This window comes from Falco biarmicus, chromosome 6 (genome assembly GCF_023638135.1).
Source record: "Falco biarmicus isolate bFalBia1 chromosome 6, bFalBia1.pri, whole genome shotgun sequence".
Taxonomy (NCBI): Eukaryota; Metazoa; Chordata; class Aves; order Falconiformes; family Falconidae; genus Falco; species Falco biarmicus.
The window spans coordinates 88,941,393-88,954,637 of NC_079293.1; the positions used below are offsets into that span (position 1 = coordinate 88,941,393).

The window sequence follows — 13,245 nt, forward strand, 5'->3', positions numbered from 1 at the left end:
CAGCGGATGGAGAAGGGACCCAAAGGCTGTGTCTATGCCGCTGGGTGGGATGTGGGCCTGGCAGAACTGCCTGGCTGTTAGCCGGTTCCCTGGCTCAAATGCTGTAGATGCTCTCCTGGGACAGACTCTGGCTGAACTCCAGCACCACTGGCCCCCCTCCTCCCACATTATCCCACTGAGGTTTTGCACCTGAACACCTTCATGCCACCCCCTGGGGCATTCAGAACCCCCTTCCTGCTCATGCCATGAAAACCTCTTGTTGGCAGGCTGCAACAGAGACCTGACGCTATTTTAAATACTGGGGGGAAAAACCCAAACACACACATGAAAAACAGTAAGAATGGCTTTGCACTATATGGGGTGCTGCACCGGGAACACACGGCCAACCTGGCGTTTGCCCTTGGGGCTGAAGGCTGCTCCCTGGCTCTCTTATTGAGCAATATATGAGATGAATGCACAAAAAAAAGCTTTTCCCCAAGGTTTTGGGTAGAAGACCTCCACTGAGGGAAAAGCTAATGAGCCAACATTTCCCTGTCTCCTCGGGGAGCCCCACAGATTCACGGTATTGCCTGCATTGGGAATGGCTCGCAATACAGCTGGGCGCTGGTTTAGGTGACCAGCAAAACACCGCATGTTTCTATTGCTGCATTTTTAGCGCAATCACAGCCTAAGCAAGTGCTGAGCAGCAGCTGCAGGCACGTGGGCTGCATGGGCAGCCTTGGCTCAACTGGTGGAGCAGCATTCGAGGGACCTCCCCAAGACGCAGGCAGCCCATGAGCTCCCCAAGCCCCTGGAAATCAGACTAGCAAGCAGGGGGCTGGCTGGCCACCCGGGCGAAAGCTGCCATCAGTGGTGCTCCTGACTGAGCATTTCCCATGGATGGCGAGGGTCGGAGCTAAGAGGTTGAGTCCACCCAAGTCCCTGAGCCAGCCTACAGGCAGATCTCACCGTGCCAGCATTCAGCTTGTGCCTGGAAACCACCCACAAGCAGTGTCAGCACTACACTGCAAGCAGGGGTGCTGGTCCATGCTATGCTTTCAGTTTAATGGAAGTATTCTGGTTTTCTGTGAAGCTTTTCTCACAAGTAATCAGTTTTCCTTCCTTTTTTTTTTTAAAAAAAATTTATTTAGCATCTTTTCTTTTTCAGCAAGGAAAACTGCAGAGGGAGAGAGAGGCCAAAGCAGGTGAATAAACAGAAACCAACATGCTTAAAAACCTGTTCATGGATGTTTTCTGTTTCAAAGCAAAATAAGCACAGAATAAAACATTGGACTTGCATGAAGTCCTTAACTTTTCCTCATTCTTGCTCGCAGTTTCTTCTTCACGTGTGACAAAACCATGAGTCCACTTTTTTCATCAGAGTCATCCTGAAGACCACGTACCACCTGGAAATAGCTTCGTGTCAGCGCAACTCTTCTTAGACACCAGAGCATCCCTACCAGCAAGTTGCCCCAACCCTGGAAAAAGTTCTGTCAGCTCTTGCATGGAAGAGACAGAAATCCAGGGTGAATTTGACTTTATTTCTTCTACCGCTTACAGAAATTCACAGTTTGGGTCATTTCCCCCATGTTTGAAGCAATGGGTGGCAAACAGGCAGAGAAGGCTGGGGAAGAAATGGAAAAGGCAGGACGAGAGATCATAGATGGCTCAGGGAAAGGGACATTGCAGGAAAGGTGATGAATTGGTGAAAAAAAAAAGGAAACCAACCAAAAAGTAAAATAAACTTACAGAAACATGGAAGAGTTCCAGTAAAGGGGGAAAGAGAAACAATCTGGAAATGGCAGGCAGCGATGTGGATGGTATATTTAGTTAAGCCACTGGCACTTTCCTCTGGTGGGAAAAGTGACAATTGCAGCGTTTAGGTTTTAATCCAACGAGGGAATTTCAGCGTGGGCTTATTTTTAAACATGTGAGTAATCCTCATGATTTCAGTTCAGGAAAGTAGATCCCAGCTCATATCAAGCCTGTTGCCAGTGTGGACCTCACTGTTGAGAAAAAAAGATGTTTTGAACCTCTTTTACATCACGTTTTGTTTTTCCCTGTGAAAAGATGTACATATCCAAAATTACTTGGGAGAATGTGGAGGAGGCTGCTGTGAGATGGGGAAACAGGGTTTGAGGTTTCCCCGGGACGGGAACGGGTCTGCCTCAGGAGGCTGCTCTTGCCCTGGTTGCGTTTTGCTGAGAGCAGAGCTGGGGACCGAATCAGGCTGATGGAGATATTTTCAGCATGATGGAAAAACACAGGCAGCTGGTGGGACATGGGCACCCAAGACATCACATCCTCACAAATGGGATGTGCCTGGTGCAGAGAATCCATGGCAGGGCACAATCAGCTCCATCCCAGGCTCTAGCAACCTGCGTGGAGCTTGGCTTGGGTGCAGAGGGATGCAGAAGAGTGTGTCTGAGGGTGAGCCTGGCTCTCACACTCAGAGCTCAATTTATAAGAATTATATTTTATATGATGTAATATTATTATTATAATAATTTATTGATTATTCCCAAATCCACTGTCTCCTCTTAAAAGTCAACCTAGGCAGAAGTTTCACATCAATAATTTTATTTGCTGGGATTTAGGGTGTTTTTTTGGAGGGGAGGCAAGATTGCTAGTTCTTTCCGCACCCATCCTTTCAAAATGCTCACAAACCCAAGTGCTTTGAAGCTTAGACTTTTCAGACATTGAGAAAAGAGTGATGCTTGGAGTCAAACACAGCTTGGGAGTGAGTTGGTCCTATGTGGGGACGGTCCCACTCTCTCTCAGTGGCATTTTATCACTTGCTACAAGCACTGCAGCCTCTGCTGACACAGCAGAGCCCACCACGGGCTGATCCTTAAATGCCAGTCACCTCTGTTGATACCCAAACAGATTAACCAGCATCCTCACCCTCCTGTCTCTGTGCTGGGTTTTGTACTGACAAACCTGCTGGGTGTTCAAACACCCACAGAGAGTTGCACCTCTTCTTGCAGAAGCTGCCCTTAGCCAGCTCTACACCGCTCCCAGAGCTTCAACGTCTGGAAATGCAGGAAATTAGGATGCCTGGAGGGGTCTCCAGTTGCTGGGTGCAGTGTGATTTCACAGAGATGGTTGCTCTGCTGGATATGGATGAGGCACTGGTGGACCCCACGGAGATCCCCAAATCTGGGAGAAATCACCAGCTTCCTTGAACAGGAGCGTATCTCATGGCATTGGCTCGGCAGAGAGACCTGTCTGTGTCAGCCTGGCATCTTCTGGTTTAACAGGTCAATTTTTGAGCAAACAGACCCAGGCAGGAAGAATTTGCCTGTGGGTTACTCCACTTCTTTCCATCGGGTTGACGCGAGCAATTTCCACAGTGCTCCGTAATGAAAAATTTCTTTTGGAGGACGGTTGAAACCAGTGAGATTTGGCTAGTCTGTCCTCACCCTTTTATTAGTGGCATCATAACTCACTGAAACTGGTGTCTAATAAGGAGATCCCCATTAACTGCACTCCTACAAATACACATCAAGATGCATCTGAGTTTGCAAAACCTTCCAAGGAGCAATGAAGGAATACAAAGCAGATAGGGAAGAGAAATGACTGATAGGAAGCAGGTCAGGATGCTCAAGAAATACTGCAGTGTTGCAAAAAAAGGGAAAATGACTGAAGTCTCATTTTAATTAGTATCAAAAGTCCTCCCCCTATTTATGCAAGCATTTTATACTGCGTTAGATAGAGGTTCTTTGCAAGAAGTGCTTTACCACAGCTTGCTGCTATGGGGCCGATAGCTGGAGCTCAGAAAAGAAAGCACCAGGTCCTCCGGCACCCCAGCCCTGAAATCTGGATTTGACGGCAGTGTTCTAAAAAGACCAGGCAGAGCAGTAGCCTTATGTATGAGAGGGTTATCTACAGCGGTGAGAGGGGTGGTGACAGGCGTGGGGAATTTGCGTTAGAAATCCCCTCTAGTGTCCCACCTTTGAGAGCAACATTTAACCCCATGATAAGACATCGCTGGCTGGTAGCACTGAACCATCCTGCCCGTCTTGCCCAACTTACTCCACCACCTATTCTTCCTCCTCTGACCCTTACTATGGGGTGAGGAGGAGTGAGGTGGGGGAGAGAACAGCACGGCAGGACTTCAGAAATCCCCCCAACATCCGCATCAGGCAGAGACACAGACCTCAGACGCCCATTTATTCCAGTAAGAGGCATTTCCCCGGTGCCAACTGGGCAGCCACAAGAGCAAAACCTAGAATAAGCTTTGCAACACCCGGGCGAGGCGGGGAGGCTCGTAGGACGCGTGGCTCGTTTCTCCCCTCCTTTTTCCCTGAGACAAGCTGCAGCAGAGAGCGCCAACCCCCTCTGCACCTCCCGGCCCCCCTCTCCCAGCGCCGTGGGTGCCAAGCCCAGCTGCTCAGCTCTGGGTGCTGCTGCAGCTCCCGCCCCTGCTGGCACTGCTGCTGCCGAGCGGAGCCGGGGAGGGCCGTAATGACGCACCCTATTGGTATTAGAAGACTTCACCGGCTATTTATAGGCCCCCGCCGACCGCAGAAGGCTCTCGGCCTCTTTTTCTCCCTCCCTTCCTCCCTCCCTCTCGCTCACTGGCTTTAGCTCAGTGCAGGAGGGGGAGCAAAAGAAATGCTGTAAATAAACCAGTGGGTCCAAAAGCACGACATTCCCAAGCGCAGCAAAGTTGCTGCCCCTCCGTTATTGAAATCACCCAGCGGATTCAGTCTGAACAAATTATTTCCAGCACACCAGCTTTTTGCTCTGGTGTTCTTTCCTCCCAGCTTTTCAGCTTGGATTTCTTTTTTTTTTTTTTTCCCTTTTTTTTTTTATTCTTTTCCCTGTCTTTGCACAGTTTCACTTTCCAGTTCCTGGCATTGGCTTGGCTATTGCTCAGCAGGACTGGATAAAGCCCAGAGAGGGGGAGACCTCTCTATTGAGCTTGGCACATTTCCCCAGTTGCCACCAAGTGCTTCCCTGCGTGTCTGTTCCCAATACCCAGGCTGGTCCCTGACCCTTATTTTGGCCCATGACATATTCTGACACTGTCCTGGCTGTGGGGCCAGGCTACAGCTCCCACGCACAATTCTGAGGGACACTGAGGGACAGACCCACCGGTCCAGCACTCTGGTCACCCACGCGTCTCTCCAGCCCCTGCCCTATTTCCGTGCCAGTGGGGAACAAGCCGAGCCGCAGATGGAAATGGTACCCATGCATCGATCCTGGGCGCTCCTGCGGCGTGGATAACCACAGCAATAAGTTCTGAATCACTGCTGCAGGAGCAGTCTGCCCCAGCTCGGGGGAAAGGCAGCATTTGGAAATGTGAATAAAACATTCAGCACACCTGGGTATGGACAGTGAGGTAAACACAATGAATAGTGTCCGCAGCAGAGGCATGATGGAGAAGTAAAGCCATTTATAATCACTTCAGTGGAGTGAAAAATAGAGGTCACTGAAGGTGCACATCCATTCTTTTTTAAACACAACAATGCTGATTTTCAGAATATTTATTTGCAGAAGCATTTCTAACAGAAACACTCCCGCCTGCACGCAGGCCCTCGGGTTTACAACAGAGGTAAGACAGGACAACTGTAGGAATTAAAATTGTAGCAAGACATTTTCCTTCTGCTCTTACTGAATTAACCATTGCTCTACCTGAGACTCCACCCCTGCAGCTCCACCAGCACCACAGAGATAAAGCAATCAAGGTGTGTGTGTGTGTGGGGGGGATCTTCTGGCAGAGGTGAGTCTTATCCTGAAGTAAATCACTTTAGCCCTCTGGTTTTGTATGGTGCCCTGCTCCATGCTTATCTGTTGGGACTTGCAGGCTCCGGGGAAGCCTCCTGCTGCTGGGGAGGGCTGTACAGCACCAACCCCAGCCACGTCCCCCCAGGGGGTTGAGCCTTGCAGTGATGCTGGCAAACAAATAACGGGCCCTGGCTCCTTCTCCCTGGAGAGAAACCGCATACCCAACTGCAAACAGCTAGTCCCAAAGCTAACGTATTATGTGTTTTATTGTTATCATTATTATTATTATCTTTAGGAAATAGTTTATTGGAAAAAGACACAGGTAATTCAAGAGCTATATTTGAACTCGGGCATGGTGCTTAACATATGGCCTCAAAACAAGAGCACATCACCTTCTCTTTGACAAGCCCATCCCTTTGCAACTTTCTGATCTTTAAACCTTGATATGCAAGAGGCTCTTGCAAAAGTTGTCTTACTGGGAGCTGTATCATGACCTGGTCTTACGGGTTGTGTGGGACCAGGCCTGAAGACAGGGTAAAATAAAATATTTTTTTAAAAAAATAATTTAAAAAAGAAAATTATATTTAAAAAAAATTAAAAAATAGTCTTCTTACCACTGTGCAACTCCTTCAGAGGTCTCACAAAATTGCATTGGCTGCCCCTGCTAAGGTGAGCAGGCGGCCACCAGTTAGAAAAAGTTGAGGGGAAATGTCCTGGTGCATGGAAAGCACCCCTTCTCCTCTGGCCACGCTGGAGGGTGCACAGTATGATACTGAAAAGCCACGTCAACCATCGTCTTCCCTCCTCTGCAGAGCAGAAAGCCTACAGACCCTTTTTCAGAGGCAGATCAGCCCGTACAGATTCCCCTTGGATTGCCTCTTGCACGTATGGATTACCCTTAGCACGCCAAACGCTGTGCCACAACTGACAGTCAAGACACTTGGATTCTGCATCCTTCTCAACGTGGAGATGTTCCAGCCCTGCCTTGAGAACTGCATGGTCACCCTGGCAATGTGAGATAAGCCAGTAAGATTTCAGAATGCCTCTGGAAGGCTGGTTTAGAAGCAAATCAGAACCAACAGCCTACACAGGAAAATTTTATTTTCCAGTTGTTGGTTCTTCAGTTTTGGAGATGTACATTCGTAAACCATAAAAGCAAATTATCCCTCTGCCGGCACAGATCCAGCCTTGACCTTTCTGCAGCATAATTAAAATGTAAAAGCGCTGTGCCAGATTGCCATATGACTAAAATTGTTCGCTTCATTTATACCCTACTTTCTGCCAGCACCAACGTGTCAGGAATTGGTGGTTGCCACTCACAATAAATATCTGGTAGATCTCCTATAAAAATCCCGTTTGAGGAACTTGCAATTTGAGTTCAACAAACACCTCACAGGATATAACCTTCCCTTAAATTCACCATGCTTGTCCACATGCAGCTTAATTTTCTCAAGCTGTTGTGTTTGAAATTTTCTCACGGGATATTTCCTACAGCTAAATCTTGTTCTCATGGACCACACGAAAGCAGCCTGGCTATAAGTACTTGACACTTGGCATCTGACAGAGAAATTGTGCTTGGTTCATTGCTATTATTTATTGTATTTTTGTCTCTGCCACTCCATCCCTAAGCAGGAAAACCCATATGACTTCTGCCCTGAACGAGCTGTAGCCAGATGACAACTGGCAATACTGAGGTGCTGCAGGTAACCTTAATGCTTCTGACACGCTTGGTGCAGGAAGTTTGCAAATAAATACCCATTAGGCATTTAAGAGGCCCATGTAGAAGTTCTGCTAGCTTCTAGAATAAATGTAGGGGAAAAATTAAAAGAACATATTTAAACTGTGGTTTGGACTTAAAAGTGAAGCATTCAGGAGTGTATTTTAATATAATAAATGTTACATGGTTTCTAGTAATGGAATAACACAAGCAACTCTGCACATTACACATCCATGTATTGGATCAAAAATGTTCATAAACCAGGCAATAACGCTATTTGAGCAGAAGGACTTACAAGATATTACTGAAGTAATTTCAGTTTTAAAATTACAGGAAAAGTTGGTGTTTGACCATGCTGTGTGGGGACAGTGACACGGAACAGCCCAAAGCGTTAACCAACAGCAGCAGCATGGTGTAAGGTGTAGGAGCAGTTTACAAATGCGCATGTAAATGGCACGCTTTAGGGATAAAAACCATTACAGATTTTTCTGCCTTTAGGTAAAGGAGGGTCTGTTTTCTTGCAACAGGAGCTCTGGATCTTCTCTCAGTCATTTGTGAAGCAAAGAGATTGGGAATGTAATGCTAAACTGCTGGAGCACGCACATTAGCCTGCTTATGATACGGTAGTAATGACATTAAATTTAAATTTCAGTCTTTTAAACTGCACAATTATACTGCATGTCCTGTAATAAACCTGATAATTTTCATGTAACTATTTAGAAAGATGAACCTCGTTTAAGAAAAGTAAGTATATTAAACTGGTATACCTTTGATCCTGATTTTACCTAACAATTGGCAACAGAGAAAGAATAAAAAGTATCTGAAGATCTAAATGAAATGCTTAAAATGGCAATTGGCTCTCTCTCAGCACACAGTATTGTTATTTCTTTGCTAAATTCAGATGGTCTCCAAGAATCTATAAGCTCATTGCAGCTGGACAGTGTTTATAGACATATGGCAGAGGATGGTTTTCAAAGGAATTTAAATATTGCAGGGAGTGGTTTCATATTCCAGGGCCCCAAGTTTGCTTTGTGATAGTGGTTTACTTTCACTGTTGCTCAAGAAAGGAGCCCTCTGTTCAGAGGGAAATGCAGGAGGTGTGAAGTGAACAAATAAAATGTTACGTTTTCCATCCCTGGCATAGCAGAGGAGTAGGAAGCAGCACGGCAGGAAGAGAGGAGACTGGACGAATGGGAGAGACACATGACCTGAACAAATCAGACATGTAATACTGGCTTGCATTTCCCGAGTTGACAAATATAAATTAACACTCAGTAAGATGACTGTGTTTTTGAGATAAAATTATAAAATTTTGCTTTCCATGAATACCCTCTAAAATGGGCTTAAAATTCTTTCCATAAACATTTCCAGCCACTAATCTAATTGACTGGAATGTTTTCAAAAAGCAAACACAGCTGAAGGAAATTCACTGCTTTCATTCAGATGTAAGTGAATATTTGCAGGTTTTTAAAGGTATTCCCCGAGTTTGATAACTAACTAAACAACTTTATTTTGTAAACAGCTATTGTGCTGAAAAAAACCCGAACAACAAGCTCAGAGGTCTTTGCGTGAAACTATCTACCAAATCACCTCAATTACGCTCAAAAGAACAAGTATTTTTAGCAAGCATTCCCTTGAACACGATACATACCTTCTGACGCTCCCTGGAAGATGCAGCTCGAAGTGAAGTTTACGTCACCAGGGCACCTGCACGGGTATCAAAGATTTCTGCTTGAGATGCCCCTGGATGCAAGCAGGGAGAGATCAGGCCCCTCTTTTGGGCTTTGAAACCTCAAATTCACAGGCTTCAGGGGAACTACTCTCCACTTACAAGGATGGGAGAGCTGCATCAAGCTCCTGGGACCTCACCTGGCTACAGGCACACCTTGAGCAGGCCTGATTGCCTGAGCTCCTTTTACTTTGGGTTTTGTGGCTTGGTTCTTTCTCCCGAATGACTTGTGTAGCAGCAGCTGTGGAAACCTTCGTGCAAAGCCAGAGCCAAACACAAGATGCATGACCTTCCTCCAGAGTTTTGCACCACACAAATTACAGAGGGGGAGCTACTGAATTTCCAGGCCAGGGACAACAAGCATCCCTGCTGAGCTCATCCTTGTCTAAGCAGCACTAGTTTAGTCGTAAGCAGTTCTGAAGCAGTTCTGAGGAAACGCTGATTGCTAAACCCAGCCTAACTGAAGAGTAGCTTGGCTCAGTTCAGCTGAAGCAAACATGCTCCTCGACAACTGGCTCTAAAACAACCAAACTCACAAAACCAAAAACAAACCACCTCAAACTGAAACCTTCGGCAGCAGGCTGTGTTTTCAAACTTTTCTCTCTAACTGTGAAATTGAGATTTCAGAAGTAAAAGCCAAGATCTCCATCTAATCGCTTCCTTGCCAGCACTGGCCCTGAAGAAAAACTCTTGTATATTGGGAAACCTGCAGCACCGTGATGATATGAAATATTACCTTGGTTGCTGTCTCTGGAAGCGCACGCATGCGAAGCCCCCATAGTAGGTTGTAGCAGCAGAGCAGAATGATTGCTTGTAGACTTTTACCCTCCAGAAGCAATCGTGCCCAAATTCACGAGCTCAATTTCTGTCTCAATTCCCTTAGAATATTGCTGTTAAAGAAGATACAACTACAAAAGGACAATCATCTACCCTTAAATTCTCACCCCTTTCAGGTCTTTAAAGAGGATGTGTGTGTGTATATATATATTTCTCTCTCTATCATTGAATGGTAATACTCTTTTATTTTATTCACTAAATTGCACAGAATCTGATGCAAAGCCCTCTTTTGTGCAGCGTTCAGAAGTTGCTAAGCACAAATCAGTGCACGAGCACTGCTGATGGTTACAGAACCTGCAAGTATTTTAACCTCTTACTATGGCAGGAAAAATAAAGAGACAACAGATCTCATATTCTCTGCTTTTGCCATCAATTCAAATATGGGGATCACTTATAAAAATCCTTTGTTATTCCCAATGATTAGCCGAGATGAATCCCTTACGCCAAGGCAACTGCCTTGGGTTTCAGTGGAAACAGGTCTGTGACAAACAAAATGCACGTTCATATTCATAAATTCTAATGCAAACAGCCAATCACTCAGGAGAAGAGCAAAATGCAGTATGCGTAAAATAAAATGCAACAGAAGAACAATAGGGTGGATTCAGTTCATTCTAATCCAAGAGCAGTTAAAGCAAGAGCATTTACAATAGCAGAGCTCAGCAGATTCCAACACGAAAGGAAATATTAGTCAACAAATCCTCAAAGTTTTATGAACACGCCAGTCGGGGTGGGGAAGCCTTCAGATGCTTTTAAAGCAGACTGAAGAAACAGGGAAGATGTGGTAGTTATTAAACATTATTTTCCCAATAATATCTTAGAATGGAAGGGTTTATGGCTTCATGCAGCTGATGAGCAGAGCAGCGCCACTGCCCAAGGACTTCTGCATGTAAGAAACTCCCTGGGCCCTCAGCATGAAGGCGGCTAATTTCTTACAGCTCATTCTGTGCCAGTGCTAAATGCTCAGGAAGGCATAAGATCCCACTTCTCTTTCTTTGATGAAAGAAAAAGAAAAATCCCACTCAAATCCTGCATGTCTGTATGGCACCATTTCCCCCCCCCCTTTTTTTTTATTTTTCATTACATGATGGCCTTACTGGTCTTATTTGTCCTTCCCCTTTCACACTAAAGCACTCTGAGCACCATTCATCCTGGATTTCTTGCAAGACACTGCGGATGATAGGACAGCTGGCAGGATGATGCCTTAGATGCTAAGAGACAACTCTGAAGGCCATTTCTTTGGTGTGATTTAACATTCCTGCTTCAAATGAGCAACTGTGAAATCTTCACTCCAGCTCCCTGGATCTCGATAAAAGCAAGCAGGAAAAAACTGTAATTAGTCCCATTATTTCTAAAGTGAAAACCAAGAACAAATTATTGCAGGTTATAGTTTTTCAGCTCTTCCATTACTGTGGATGCCAAAATAAGAAAAAGAAAAAAAAAAAACCAACCCTGTATTTATAGCACTCTGTCCAAAGAACAAGTTTTTAAAGCAAACAAAACTGTATTTTTGCAGCCTGGGAAAATGCCAATGTAGTCCCTTATTCTGATAGCATTATCTCATTACCTTACAGAAGTCTATCAGCTATTTTATGCTTTTACTGAAAAAAACCCAGGTCTTATTTTAACAGTTTGTATGTAGAGATGAAGAGGTGACACACAATTTGAGTATCTCATTTCCTTCACCAGGATTAAATTTTTGGTAGGGCTCCAGTATTTTGTTGGAAACTCTTTACAGGCATTACTTCCTCACTCTACCCAAAATAAATTCCTCCAATACTAATAATTTGTGAAAAGTGTTGCTTTTTTACACCGATACTGCTCCTATTTGTCAATCCCCCCCAGCAGCACAAAAGAAACTGCACTTTGTAATGCAACTGTCAGTGCTATTACTTTTATTTTTTCATTCATCTGGTCAAATTTTGACATCACACCGGAACTTGAGATGGGCTTTGTTCTCTAAAAATATCAGACAAAAAAACCCAAACCCGAAACACCCAAAAAACCAAACCAAAACAAAAACAAAAAAAACCCCTCAAAAAATCCACCCAAGAGGAAAAGGTGGACGAGAGAGCTGGAAATATTCAGCCTTTCAGCCGTGACACCTATCAAACACGAGCAAACCCCAACTTCCCTCTTCCAAACCCCGCGGTCCTTTGGGGCCGAGGGAAGCCGAGGCTTTCACAGGCCAGGTTTTCCACCTCCCACCCGGCTGCCGGCCAGCCCTTCCCTGCCCGGTGCCAGCGGGGCCGCCCCGGTTTCCCCCGGAGCAGGCCTCAGCCGCGCTCTCCTTCCTCCCGCGGGAAACGACCTTGGCTGCGCCGCGCTGCCCCGGGGCGAACCCCTCTCCGCCCCGGACATCTCCCGGCCGCCGGCCCCGCTCCGCAGGCAACCCCGGGGCGAGTCCTTCCCCTCCCCGGGGTCTCAGAGGCGCCGGGCCCACTCCCTCCGCCCCGCCCGACCCCGCCTAGCTCGCTGAGGTAACTCCCGCCTCAGTGCCGTGCCCTCCCCCCCCGCGCTGAGGTAACTCCCGCCTCAGTGCGTCTCCCCCTCAGAGGTAACTCCCGCCTCAGTATCGTCCCCCCTACAACGAGGTAACTCCCGCCTCAGTGTCCTACCCTCCCCCCCCCCCCCCGCCCCCCGCTGAGGTAACTCCCGCCTTGGTGCCCCCTCACTGAGGTAACTCCCGCCTCTAGGGCCCCCCTCCGCCGCTCGCTGAGGTAACTCCCGCCCGAGCCCTCACACCGGTGCCGCCTCGACGCCCCCGCCCGCCGCCCTCGGGGCCCGCTGGATGCCCGCTCCCCTCCCCTGGGCCGCCCGCCCTCCAGCTCCAGTCACGCTCGCTCCCTCCCCCGCCCTCCGCGCTCTGCGTGAGCAGCTCCCGGCAAGAGGGCGGGAACAGGCTCCTCTCCCCCTCCCCCCCTTCCCCCGCAATCCTGATTGGGTCGCGCCTCGACGCCCATCAAGCCAAGCCTCAATCGTGATTGGCCGCGGCGGCAGGCCAGTGCACAATTCCCGCCCCGCGGGGTGTCCCTCCAGCCCTCCCCAACACTTCGCGGCAGTGTCCTCAGAAGACTCATTGGGCGGACGGGGCCGCTCCACCGCTGGCGGCAGATCCGCGCGTTCATTGGCTGGACGCCACGCCAATCCGCCGGACCGCGGCATTCTGTAGGCTGGCGGGGCGCCCGGGGGGCGGGGCGGGGCGGTGTCCTCCCCCCCCCTCCCCGGTCCCGCCCTGTGACTAACTCCCGTG

The 13,245-nt window shown here is 47.5% G+C and overlaps 1 long non-coding RNA gene across 2 annotated transcripts; it reads right to left on the reverse strand.

Annotated features, from left to right (window-relative positions):
- Positions 1–1,144: 1,144 nt before the first annotated feature.
- On the reverse strand, positions 1,145–12,486 carry LOC130151861 (uncharacterized). 2 transcript variants are annotated; one of them, XR_008822760.1, is made up of 4 exons: positions 11,090–12,486; positions 9,895–10,048; positions 9,081–9,172; positions 1,145–1,385 (listed from the first exon to the last, which is right to left on the reverse strand). It is a non-coding gene; the product is annotated as an uncharacterized LOC130151861 (long non-coding RNA). The 2 variants fall into 2 exon arrangements; XR_008822761.1 differs by lacking the exon at positions 1,145–1,385 and adding an exon at positions 7,573–8,637.
- Between the last annotated feature and the right edge of the window lie 759 nt (positions 12,487–13,245).